General features: G+C 37.5%; 1 long non-coding RNA gene across 1 annotated transcript; it reads right to left on the bottom strand.

Annotated features, from left to right (window-relative positions):
• Positions 1-1,125: 1,125 nt before the first annotated feature.
• LOC135300004 (uncharacterized) lies at positions 1,126-5,396 on the bottom strand. The gene is made up of 3 exons (XR_010361862.1): positions 5,212-5,396; positions 3,442-3,528; positions 1,126-1,238 (listed from the first exon to the last, which is right to left on the bottom strand). It is a non-coding gene; the product is annotated as an uncharacterized LOC135300004 (long non-coding RNA).
• Between the last annotated feature and the right edge of the window lie 8,026 nt (positions 5,397-13,422).

Here is a 13,422-nt window from a genome sequence, read left to right as displayed (position 1 = left end):
GGCAGCTGTCCTTGTAATCAGTGGGTCAAAGTATGTTCTTGGCTATGTTGACCCAGCTGTGCACTGTTACAGCTTGTGTGGAAATTGGGAGGAAGGAAATAATCCTATCAAATAGCTTATGGAAACAGTTCATTTCAAGCAAGATGACTAAATTGCTAATGCACAAGTCTTTACAAGGCAGATCACAGTTCTCAGTATGGGTAGAAGGAACAGCCTTTAAAAAAGGGAAACTGCTGCTGAGGGACAGAGATGTCCTCTATTACTATCACTGCCAATTGCCTGAATTTTTCTTCTGAGCAATTAGATATTTGTGAAGCATATGGTAAGTGGTTTAATTTTCAGTATACTTCAGGAATTTTTTTTGCTTAATGAATGAACAAAAAGCTTTGCTCACTTAGGAGTAGTGATTTGGTTAATGAAAGTAACTCCTAAATAAAGCAGTTACACGAGTCTAGGCCTGTTCACCAAGTGTTGCTGTGTGGATTTCGTATAAAGAACTTTGGGAGTCTGGGAGCAAGAATGGATCACTAAGGCTAGCAAGAAAAATGCCAGGTAGGCAAGAAGTTTCATGTAGAACACTTGACCAACTCACCAGACTGGAAGTTTGTTGCATTTGTCCTTCCTGTGTTTGAACACTACACCAAGTGAGGACAGATCCGTAAAATAGCCCTGTGACATGATAATAGGGCTACTTCATATTCTAATTCAATAGTGAGGAATCCTTTCTGTAGCATCTCCAATCAAGTTTACAGTCTTTTCTTGTCTTAGTTTTTATTCTCATACAATGAAGACTGAAAGTCATATCTGACTTGAAAATCCAAGCAAGTGTGTCCTGAGAGGAATCTTAATCATAGTAACTTTGTTATAAGATTGAAGGTAATCTATCAGACTTCCTTGTTTTGTATTGTATGCATCTTTAAGAAAAACAATGGATGACAGATATATTTAACAGAAAAACAGAACTACAAAATGTATATTGTCACTACCCAGCAGCACTATGAATACTGCCATCCTTCCTTTGCCTTTACCTTTCCCATTTCTGGACAGAATAAAGTAGGTGATGTAGTAAATGTTGGATTAGACAGGCAGATAAGGACTGATGTCCAGTGCGCAAAATATTCAGGACTGTATCTTATGGCATAGTTCAGTGGGATTTTGTATTAGATTCTCCTAGAGCGCTTGGCTTAAAAGTTGTTGCCCTTCAAGCAAAACTTTGATGATGAGCTTGAACACTGCTCCTGCAGACAAAAATACAGAATACTTCAGTCTTGGTTCTTTTGATACTGAAGACTTCTGTTTTACTTCAGTTAGTTGTTTGTCCAGAGTGTTTTATGTATGAGGTGGAAGACACTGTACAATTTCAGGCTCATAACATATCACCCTTTTGTAAAGACTTAAGGAGTTCTGCTCATTCTCCATGTTGAGTTTTGTTTATTTGCATATATGTTGAAAGCTGGAACACATAAGGCACTTGTACTGAAGATAAACTCTTTGAGAATGGAAAATCTACCTATATTTAATCAAGTTCAAAAACTAGGAAAATTCCCAGCAGTAATTTCATTTAAATTTTTTCTTTTAATCCTTTCCATTTTTCCTGTTGCACACACATTGACTTTTTCAATGCAAACAAATGAACTTTTCGATGCTACAAATGCTGAACATGCAGTAAAAAACTTAGATCCATTTCTTTATAATGCTGCTCATAATGAACTTTTCTTTCAACTAGAATTACTTTGTAGCATCATCTGAAATTGCTATTCCACAGCTAAAAAATCTGCTACTTTTCTGCAATATTATCTTCTGCAGGAAAATATTTCAGCTACTCAGGACTTTGAACCTTTCAGTTACCTCTGTGCTGCAATGTCATAACTATTCAGGTCAGACTAATGTGTTCTCCTTGCCCAGCAAGGAATTAGTACTGAAGATTTAGATAACCTTCTTTGGCTGAAGAAAAAAAATATAAATGTAGGAAATGTGAAGCTGTAGCTCCTGCCCTAGAAGGGTAGGGCAGGAGGGTTTAGTAGCTGAGGATTTACCCAAAAGTCAAGCGGATTGAAGAAAGTGGCTGGAAGATTAAATAGTGAAATGCTATTATATTTCACTGCATTCAAGGTGAGAATCTCTGGCTGATTAATAAACACTAAGCTTATTCTAAACTGGGAGAAAGCCACAACATTCAAATTTTATCTCTATAAAGTCCTTTTAAAAAGACTTTCTTGATCCAAAATATCTCCCCTTTCGCTGAGCTTTGTGAATAAAGCCTTGAGGGAGAGGATGGTACTGGTTGGGTTAATATGTATGATGAAGTATAATTGGTTAATACAACAAAGAGAGAAGGAGATTATATGCATCAACAACTGGAAAATGTACTGGAATGTAGAATGTAGATTAAAGTATTCTTATATTAATTCCTCATAAATTGTTATATTAAGCATGACTTTTGTCCTTTTTATCATGCCACATGCTTGACTACCCTGAATTTCAATTAGCTAGTTGCATTACAAGCTTTAACTTCATCATTTGTCCCAATTTTCTTTCTAAAGAACTAATTCTGTGTGTTTACTAAACTTTGCAAAGTTACACTTTGTTCTTTATCGTAAGTCAAACATGTCTGCTTCTGGCACTGTGTAGCTCTTTTATTCCAGCCTGAATGGTCTATGTACTCTCTCCTCCCATTTATTTAAATAAATGCGAGAGCTTTCTTTTCATCTGTGGTTTCTACATTACTATAATCTTCCCTATGGCTTTTTTAATTAAATTCAGAAGGCTAAACTTTTATCTACCAGTTCTCTGGCTATCACTTTTTTAATCTTGTTTGTCCTAAAATCTCTTGGAAAGCAGTATGAAAGCTGCACTACTGGTGTTTGAGTAAAATATTTGCTCACTGTCCTTCTTCCTAGCACTAATTTCAGTTTTATAAATTTTATAGTTCATGTCAACAGTTTTTGAAAGCTAGTATCGGTGGTCAACATGGAAGCTCCAGTTGCTGATGACTTCTATAGTGGTGAAGGCTTTTGAAACTTCTTTTCATGCAAAATTTTATCTATAGCTTCTGAAAAATCTGAGTTACTCTCCAGTAAAAGCCAGTAACACTTACAGGGCATATACAGTTGTAATAGTTTCCAACTATGGCATGCCTATGCCTTGCATCATATGTATGTATGCCTGTAGTTGAACAAAATTATGAGTTCCTTTAGCAGAGTAGTGGAATAATTTGTAACATCAAAATGCAGTCTAGTTTCTGAAAAACTAAGGAGGTGGACTTTGATCTGCAGCTATTTTAAGTGTGTGAACACATGGGCTGAGATATTCTTGTCTAATCATACTGGAGGTGATTTTCCAAGGGCAGTCACCAACCATTTCAGATCTTAGCTGGAATGGACAGATCCTAGGAAAGATAGTAGCAAAACCCTTTTGTCTCAGATGTGGGGATGACAGTACCCAAGATCAGAGGTCGCATTCTGAATGGAGCATTACTCTTTCTTCATAAGGCTGATTCTTGTTAGTGGCTCAGCTTTGAAAATAATCCTGCAGAACAATGGGAACCAGAGCACTGTTGACAAATTGATTTGGATGTACTCTGCCAAGTATAGTAAATATACTACAAAGATAAACAAAAGGCTCACATTCATTAATCCAGTTCTTTTTATTCAAAAGGCCTTTAAAACAGAATAATCTAAACCCACAAAGATACAAATATGGAAAACACTGGTCTCTTTAGCCCACTTACAATTATAAAATACCAGCTTTTGTAGCTTCTCCGTGAGTATCAAGAAGGGTGAATTTTCTTAACACATCAGTGAAGTTCTTTTTGACAGATTTAATTAAGCCAATAGAGTAGACTGATTCTCAATAGTCCACTTTTATGTAGACTGAAGTTTTGTGATGGAAAGACAAACAAAGACCCTGGCCTTGATAGCAACCTACATACATGCAGTATTTGACCTGCTCAGATCCCTGTACTTATGATGCTGACAGGAAAGTAGGAAGTACTGACATCACTCTGTTCAGACAATCCTTTTTATGGGTTCAGTTGGACACTGGAGAGAGCCTGTTCTGATTTAGGGTAGTATGAATGTTACTGTTAGAACAGAAACCTTTATACAGTTTGTGAATTAGAGGTTTTTGTGGTAAGAGAGTTTAGAAAATATTAAATGCGACTTCAAATTTTAGAACAAACCTTTATTAAATTCAAGCATTACCAAAAGAGTAAATTTTTGCCTGTATTGATAATACAATTACTGTATGCATCAAACTAGCCTTTAAGCATGTCTTGTGCTAGCTGCAAGTATACAATCTCTTAGAAATTATGAGCTATGTACTTAGAACTGGTGAAAGTTGATCTTGATGTTCTTAATCAGGGTGGTCAAGCCAATCAGGCTTTAATTCTGAGAGAATTCAGAAATAGAGTGCATTTCTTTTTCTCCTCTTCATTCTTAGTTTTATACTTCTTGCAGCCCTATCAAAAAGAAGGATCTTACCTGCTCTTTGTCTTGTTTATGGGGGGTTTTCAGTAATTTTTTTTAGATATTTTGCAGGATATCCTACTGCTTTACAATCTGGTGTACTTACATTGTTCTGTGTCTTGGAATTTTAACTCTAATGCCTCCAAAATGCAACTACATGGATGATTTGGCCAAGGGGATCAGTGCACCCTCAGCCAGTTTGCAGGCAACATTAAGTTGTGTGGAAATGTTGATCTGCTGGAAGGTGAGAAGGCTCTGCAGAGGGATCTGGGCAGGTTGGATCAATGTGATGAGGCTAAAGGTATGAGGTTGAGTAAGGCCAAGTGCCAGGTCCTGCATTTGGATCACAACAACGCCCTGCAGCACTACAGGCTGAGGGTAGAGTGGATGGAAAGTGGTGCATCAGAGCCAGGACCTGAAGGTGCTGGTTGAGAGCAGCTGAACAGGAGCCAGATGTGCCCAGGTAGCCAAGAGGACCAATGGCATCTGGATTGTGTTAAAAATAGTGTGGCCAGCAGGACCAGGGCAGGGATTGTCCCTCTGTACTTGGCACTGATGAGGCCACACCTCGAGTGCTGTGTCCAGCTCTGAGATGCTCACTACAAGAAAGACACTGAGGTGATGGAGCGAGTCCAGGCAAGGGGAGTGAAGCTGGTGAAGAGTGTAGAGAGTGAGTCATATGAGAAGGGGCTGAGGGAGCTGGGGGTTTTTAGCCCGGAGAAAAGAAGGAGACATTATCGCTTACCATAAATACTTGAAAGGAGGTTGTAGCCAGGTGGGAGTCACCCTCTTCTCCCAGACAGCAAGAGACAAGAGGACACGGCCCCCAGCTGCACCTTGGGAGGTTCAGATTAGACATCAAGAAGAATTTCTTCACAGAATTTGTTGTAAAGCACTGGAATGGACTGCCCAGGAAGGTGCTGGAGTCACCTTCCCTGGAAGTGCTCAAGAAACCCCTGGGTGTGGCACTTACTGCTATGGCCTAATAGACAAGGTGGTGATTGATTGTTCCAAGGTTGGACTCAAGGATCTTGGAGATCTATTCCAACCTAAATGATTCTATGATTCTATATATAATTTTATTTACATTTTTGATGGCCATATTACCTGTAGTTACATAAAATTCTTTTGTTTGGCTGCATCATAAGTTACAAGGTATTTGTGTGCTGTTTGCTGTGGTTTTTGTAAAATTAACAATTACTTGCCTGAAACACAAATATTAAATATATCCAGATTACATGTATTTACAGTTATCACAGCCCTGTGCTTTTAGTTATACAGGGAGAAACAGAAAACCATCTGTATATTAAATGTAAGAATTCAATTAATTTGAATCTCATCCTGATAGTACTCAAGAGGAGAGTGCTTCTCTCATAAAATGAAGGTGAATTCAATCATGTTTTAATGCAGTCAAATCAGAAACTCAGATGAAGAGGAAAAATTGTGAAAAACATCAAGAAAAATATTCACTTGACAGGTTGACTAGAAAGTGGATCAGGGCTTTTGATGAATAATTGATGAATAATGACCAGAACATGAACTCCCTGGATAATGTTGTGCTTAAAAGCTTCATCTCCTTTTAAATTCTAATAGTAGCAGATGGGTTTATTTCTACGTGTTGCAAAGACTATGTTTTCTGAAACAACTGAATGTGAAGAGGTAACTGACAGGCTTTACAAGCAAAGATTTTCCTCCAAGAGGGTTTTTAAGTCTACTGCTAAACTGGGAAATAAGATAAAGCTCTGTCTTATCCAGAGCCTGTATATACTATCTAGGCTCAGGGAATTTGTATACATATATGGGCTCTGAACCTATATACATACCAAAATAGTACGAAAATACCTGATAGTGGCCTTATCAAAAATGCAGATATCAAATTTTCTATCATGAAGAAAGTGTTAAGTCACGTTTAAATGTCTTTCTTAGTAGCTGTGGACCAGTTGCTTATGCTGCTTGCAAGAGGAAACTTAAGACTAAATTATGATTTATTTAAATACACACAAGCTTTTGTCATAGCAACAATTCCTGTTTTATATCACGTGTATAATGAGATAATGCAAAAATTCAATGAATTGAATGTTAAATTCCCATTTTAAAATATTTTGGCAGCAAACACCTCTGCTTCTTTTCTTCTGACATAAAATTTTAAGTGAAACAGTCAGCAAAACTGTGGGTTGTCTTAATCCTTCCTTTGCAATTATTAGAAATGTAACCTTAGTGTCAAACATAATGAAAGTTGAAGGTGGCTATAATTTGCAAAATTATGCTTCCATTTGCTTTTGTTTGCAATTGATAACTAAAAGAAAAAACTCATAGCTGCTTATACAAGTGTTATCTAATAAATTTTATTAGATAAAAACAGGCACAAACATGCATATATTGAACTGCTTTTCTACGCTTTTCTACATGTACCACCTACTGGATATAATGTACTACATAATTGAGGAATTTTCATCAAGATAGAACAATCCTTAAGATATCTTCCACATGGGCAGATCAGAAGAGAAAATTATTATTATTGTGCTTTAGATTTTAAATATTAAAATAAAAAAAAAATGTACTTCATCATAATTGTTTAATGAGACATTTGTAAATACCTTGGCATCTCCATGCTGCTTCTTCTAGCACATAGCAGTTTAGATTTATGGTCCTGTGGTACTAAAATTTATGACCTTAGGATTTTTTAAACAGTTTGTAATTGACAAGGTCAGCTAAATTTTTCCTGTTTGATCAGTCAATTAGACATACTTGATTTAATCAATCAAACTTGATCTTGAGGTGATTATTTGTTCTTCATACTATTATGGAATAATGTGGGATAAATGATATGCACAAAAATTTTCTTTCTCTTGTCAATACTGTAATTTCAGAAATCCCACTAATGTTACAATCATTTTTCAAATTTTATTACAACTTTGCTAGTTCAGTGCCTGTTCAAGAATACTGAATATATAAGACTATATCCTGAAGAAGGATGTAAATCAGGTTTTTTTTGAAGCTGTGATTACCCTAATGAAGCACTGTCTTTTCTACACTGCTGCAAAGAATCACTTGCCAAACCCCTTGGTCATACACATAGCAATTCCTAATTTCTAAGATAAAATGAATTTCATTAAGGCAAGTTCTGTCTTCTGTATACAGATCAATATGATTATCTAAGCAAGGAGAACAGCCTTTCTAGGTCAGATTTTTACTCAACAGAGTCAATAATAGAAGCATTTGCTGTGTCCTTGTTCTGTCTAGGCCTGAGGAAAGGCAGCTTTTCCTTAGCTTGTAACACGAATGAAGTGCATTCAGGAGGGTCAGCAAAACAAGACAGACCTTGAAAGCCAAGCAGACATTAAGACTGAATTCTTTCTAAGCACATTCTGAAGTCAATTCTGCAGCATGTGCTAGAATAGGTACTTATCAGCCAAAGAATGGTGTCGTTTTCTTCAATGAGGGGAAGCTACCCAATGGACAACACTGAGGGCAGGACCATACTTAATTCCCTGCACTTCTGAGCAAATATTCCATGTTTGTAACATGGGTTTTTCTGGTACTGGTCATTTAACTCATTTAAGTTCAATAATAGAACTTTTCCTTCTTATATTGCAGCATGATAAAATATCAGCAAATTGAAGATCTTGATTCAGTCTCCCCTAGCCTTCAGTTTTAGTTCCATGGTTTGTGTTACAGAATACTCTAACTGTTGTGTTTTGACTTCTGCAAGACAAGTTCTCCTTTCTGTGATCAGGGAGATGTCCTTTCATGTTTCCACAGGCCAGTGAAGGAAAAAGAGCAAGCAAGGGTATCTACCTGGAAGGGCCAGTCCCAGGTCTCAATCTGGTTAAAGGGGTGGCTATGTGTACACTGTAGCCTTGAATACCTGAGAGAATGCCCACAGTAAGCAGGAGTGTCCCAGAGCCTGGGTCTGAGCTGTTCTGTGTGGGCTGGCACCTCAGGAGGCAGTGCCACTGAGCTGCACTCTGGGACTCGGGTATCTGCGTGTATCAGAGTAAGACTAGCCCCAAGCTGATATGCATTTAAGTCTGTCTGAACACTAGGAAACTTACGTAATGAGAGTGATTAAACACTGGAAAAGGCTGCCTGTAGAGGCTGACAATCTCCATCCTTGTAACTGTTCGACCCAACTGGCACAGACCAGAAAAACCTGCTCTAGCTGATCCCACTTGAGCAGCCTGCTGCTCTGGATGAGCTCCTGAAGCCCCTTCCAACCTCACTGCTGTGTGATCAGGTTACAGAGATCTTTGGGGTTGAAGAAGGAGTGCAAAGCAGCTAAAAAAAATGTAATGCATTAAAGAAGCACAGTTCTTTCATCTCGTTGCTCCTGTAGCTGCTTTTGCTCAAAATCTTAGTAGTGGTAGAAACAAAATTAGTACAGCTGATGTAAGAATAAATTAAATACTCCAGCATCTTCATCTGGGGATGAATTACCTGGTAATACTTGACACTTGTAACCACAAAACATCACTGTATCTACAATACTTCTAGGCATTTGCAAGAAAATTTCTACACCGACTTTTATAACGTTGAAATTTTGCAACTTAAAGATATCAAAGTCAATCCTTAAAACATTAGGGAATGTAATGTGGTTTTTGAGTTGGAAAAGGAGAGTGTGCTCCTGGTTAAATTTTTGTTTTCAGCTCAGACTAGTTGTGGACTTACTGAAAGAATATTCAATAGCAAAACTGTTGCTATTGAACAGAAAACCATATTAAACCACTCTTCAGCATTCTAGTCCTTCGAGCACATGTTCTCAAATAATCTTGTCTAGCTTTTTCTAGCTATTTCAGTGTATATGACTGTCAAGCAAATGCTATCTGTGTTGTCTCCAGTTTCCAAAGCCTATTATGGAATTTGTGCAGCACTTTTAAAATGTAATGCTAATACGTATTTTTGACAATGTGTTTGATGTATCATGTTAGCGCTTCTAAATAGCACGGCATGCCTCTTTTGTACAATAACAGGCATGTTCTTAGTACCTGGTAATCTGAATAAACCAAAAGTTAAATAATCTTTAAGGATTCCTGTATAGAACAGTTGGCAAGAGAAATTATATGTTCAAGCTTGAATTATTTTATAGCACTTGTGAGGATAGAAATAAATAATTTGAATTTACCTTCTGTACAGCAAACATGCTCAACATAACTACTGCACTCTTCAAGTAGCTCCTAATTTTACAAAGTACAATTTTAAAGGTATTTATACGTTAACAAACGTAGTTGGGTAGAGGTGTCTCAAAGGTGGGCCCTGCTGCTATACTTAGGAAATGCTTTCTCCTGGAAATATAGCCTAGATTTCTCATTTCTGCCACTGAGTAATTATGCATAATTACTTTAAATCCCAACTGTTTTTCTTGCCTAGTCTATCCTTAAAAGAATAGCATTTCTCAGTTCCCAGAAGATGAAGTGTAACAGCTTACATACAGGCAGTAATTCCTTTGTGGACTCTTAGGTTTCTCTAACAGCTAGGAAGGAATTACTGATGTGTGAAAAATGGAGGGACATAAGTATTCTCATGCCTTCCAGGATTTTTCTGTCATCACTTTTTTCTCTTGGGTTGGCATCTTCTAATGTATGAGGCCTCATTATATTGCTTGGCTGTGACAACTTTAAAAGTATAAAAAATAAATCTGGTTTAACTGTGATAATTTTCCAAAAATTTCAAATGAAATAGAAACATACCACATGCCATCCATATTCCTGCTACTAATGAGATAAAAAGAGTTCTTCAGGATTTACCAGAAGTGGGATTTTCTGTACTTGTCATCTGAGCAAGTATAGTTACAGACTGAAGGGTTCAGTAGTACTATGGGTGTTCCTTCCAGGAAAGCTCTGCTTCTAGTTCATGAATCCTAAATGCTTTAGCAAGGATGTGATAGGCTTTGAAAGTGTAACTATCAAATGTTGTTTCTCTTTGAGAATGGCTGAAATGGTTCCCCTGTGAGGCAGCTACTTCTATTTTGTTTGCTCATATTCCTGCACAGATTGCATACAGGCTCTTGCACACACGTGCACACTCAAGTGAGAATATTGACTGCATGTACCCTGCTCTCCATAGCCTGGGAGTAGGCAGGTGCTTGCTCAAACCCAGTACTTCCCTTGAGGTTCTTCTTTACAGTGATTTTTCTGAAGTAGCAGCTTTATTTCCACAGTTCAGAGAATTCAGAGAATCTTTCATTGCTACTGTTCATGCTGATTAGTGTAACTCATTGAAATTCGTGTTAGTGACTTGAGCTTATTTTTCACACACAAAAAAAAAAAATCCTGTCCTCAGTTCATTAATCAGTTATGTCAATTTAATGTTTTCAGTTTTGAACTCAAAAGCCCCAAAGCTTCTGTAGTGAATTGTAGTCTAATAGCACTTTCATAGAAAGATGTTGTTTTTTTCATTTCTGTACTTTGTGGTGAATCTTAAAATGAGACCCAGAAAATCTGACAAAATCCTAAGAAAGAAGCCACTCTAAAACTGAGTTTTGAGCTCCTCAGCTAGAGTTATTGGTAGTATAATTAATTCCAAGGTTATATTTTCTTTGTGCTGTATTTTGTTTTAATTAAAAGGAACTGTATACTAAAAGATATCAGATATGTACTGAAGTGTATTAAATGCTTTAAGGTTTGCCTATTCTCTGTGGAGAACTGGCAGTTGCTTGGTCTTAAGTGAATCTGCTCATTCCCTCTGATACACAGATCACAGGCTGGAATGAACTTTGTGCTGCTTCTAATAGGGATTCCTTAGAGAACGCCTGTTTCCAGGCTGGCAGTCACTCTGCAGGGTACTTACCACAGGAACTGAGCTCATGTGCAGTTTTATGTTATTAAGCTGTTGAGTGAAACCATCTAGTTATCCAATGTCTTGTATTTCAGCTCAATATAGCATTTTTCACACACTTGTGATGAATCCCAAATTGTGCTCTTGAGGAATGATGGTTGTGTAGTACAAGCTGAAGGATGTCTTGTGGGATCAGTGAGATAAGCAGATTAATCTCTAGCCTGACCAAGTAAAACTTACTGAGACTGAACCTGGTGAACTTATGTTCAGACCCGAGTCCCAAAGTGCAGCTCTGTGGCACTGCTAGTACAGAGGCACTTTTTTCATAAGCTTGAACCATGCTGGTTTGCAGTATGCAATCTAAACATGTTTTCTCTACTGACTGAGGACCATTCAGTAGAGCCAGAAAGAATATCAGGATTTTTCTCAAGGGTATGGTTGTGATTATATTGGTATGGGTTGACAATTTGACCAGATAATTTTGAAGGTTTCTTCCAAACTTGATTCAGTGATTCTGTGTGATATCTCTGGTGTTTGACTACCCTGTTTTAAGGTGCCTTATTTAGCCTGCATATTTTATAAGATGGGTGAACAGCAAACTGGTTGTAAACCGTTAGGACCCTTTTGAAATTTCTTACAGCATCCTTGAATCTTGGGGATCAGGAGGGAAAAAAGCAAGAAAAATAAATCTGAAGTTCAAAATCAAAATCTTTTTACATTTGAGTCATATTCTAAAGTTCTGTGGAAACTGAACATAGTGGAAACAAACTATACAAGCTCCCTTAGGAAAAAAACATAAACCTCCTGTGTCTGTTTTCTAGAACTCAGACTCTCTGCTTTTACTCTCTGCTTTTTCTTCCTTAATTGGGTTAAGGTATCCTTACCAAATCTTCTGTTGAGATGAGGGATTTATTTCTGTTGTGACAGTGCAGGAAGGGTGTAAGTGATGAAAGTGCTCCAAGAGCCCTAATCCTGCACTCAGGAGTCACTTATCATGGAGACACTACTGTTAATGTGGATTCCTGGTGAGTAGTAATGGATATTTTATCAGTTTCCAGAATTTGAGCATACCCTATGAGTATGAATAAATGAATATTTTCACATTTTAAACACTTATTAAGGTTGTGCTCAGAAATTACAAGACCTAATTAACTGTTTATCTCTGAACTGGAATATATTCCTATAATGAAGAATCCTCTACTGAATAAATTCCTATGTTTTTTGTAATTATACTGGGTATCCATTAGCCTGAAAGGTCAAAACCATGTAGACCCTCTGCTTCTTGTCAGACTTTGTCTGACCTCTCATTGGCTCAAAAAATAAGGCAGTCCTCTGGGGCTGTTGCTGGTGGGGGGACACCAGAGATTCAGGGCTTTCCAGGGGGATGAGCATTCCATACAACTTTGGTGTGTTTTCTGTCAGTGCTCCAGTTGCCTAACCTGATGAATTACAGAATTGCAACACAATTGGTGTTTAAAAAGACTTAGAGAAACTGTCTAGTCCAATCTACTCTGTTCAAATCCAGATAAGATGCAGCAACTTGCTCAGAACCATGTCCAGGCAGATTTTGAGCATCTGCAAGACTAAAGATTTCACAACCTAAATGGGCAACTTCCTCCAGTGTTCAATCACAGTAAAATTTTTAAATGGAATTGCTTGTTTTGATTTGTTTTCTTTTTGTTTTATTGTTCTTTCACTGGATGACACTAAGACACTAAGGGAAAGGAACACTGCAACCATATACTTAGCAAGGTTAAACTTGCTATTTTTCAAAACCACACAGGTTGCATGTATGCATTTTAATGGTCTCTTACAGAATAAATACTTCCAGTGCAGTGCTTTCTGTCTTGTAGGCTCAGATGACCATTTTATATCAGTGACACAGTCCTCATCTTTATGATGCAATATCTCTGATCTATTAATGGTTTTGAGTTTTTGTGAGAGCAATGCCTGTGCTGTAATGCAGACTAAGGTTTTCATCCACTGTCATAATGAAGGCCCTTACTGCCTTTTCTAATGCTGACTCCAGAAGGTAGATACTTTTGCGTGTCATGAATTTCAGTTCTCATGGTATGGTCTGAATTGTGAGCCCTTTATAGTTTGCAAGATTGCAGTGCTCGTGTCCAAAGTGCTTTGAGTGCAACACATTTGGAGATTACACATTGTATAGAAATGACAAGCA

This window comes from Passer domesticus, chromosome 4 (genome assembly GCF_036417665.1).
Source record: "Passer domesticus isolate bPasDom1 chromosome 4, bPasDom1.hap1, whole genome shotgun sequence".
Lineage (NCBI taxonomy): Eukaryota > Metazoa > Chordata > Aves > Passeriformes > Passeridae > Passer > Passer domesticus.
This window is presented reverse-complemented; position numbering and strand designations above follow the sequence as displayed.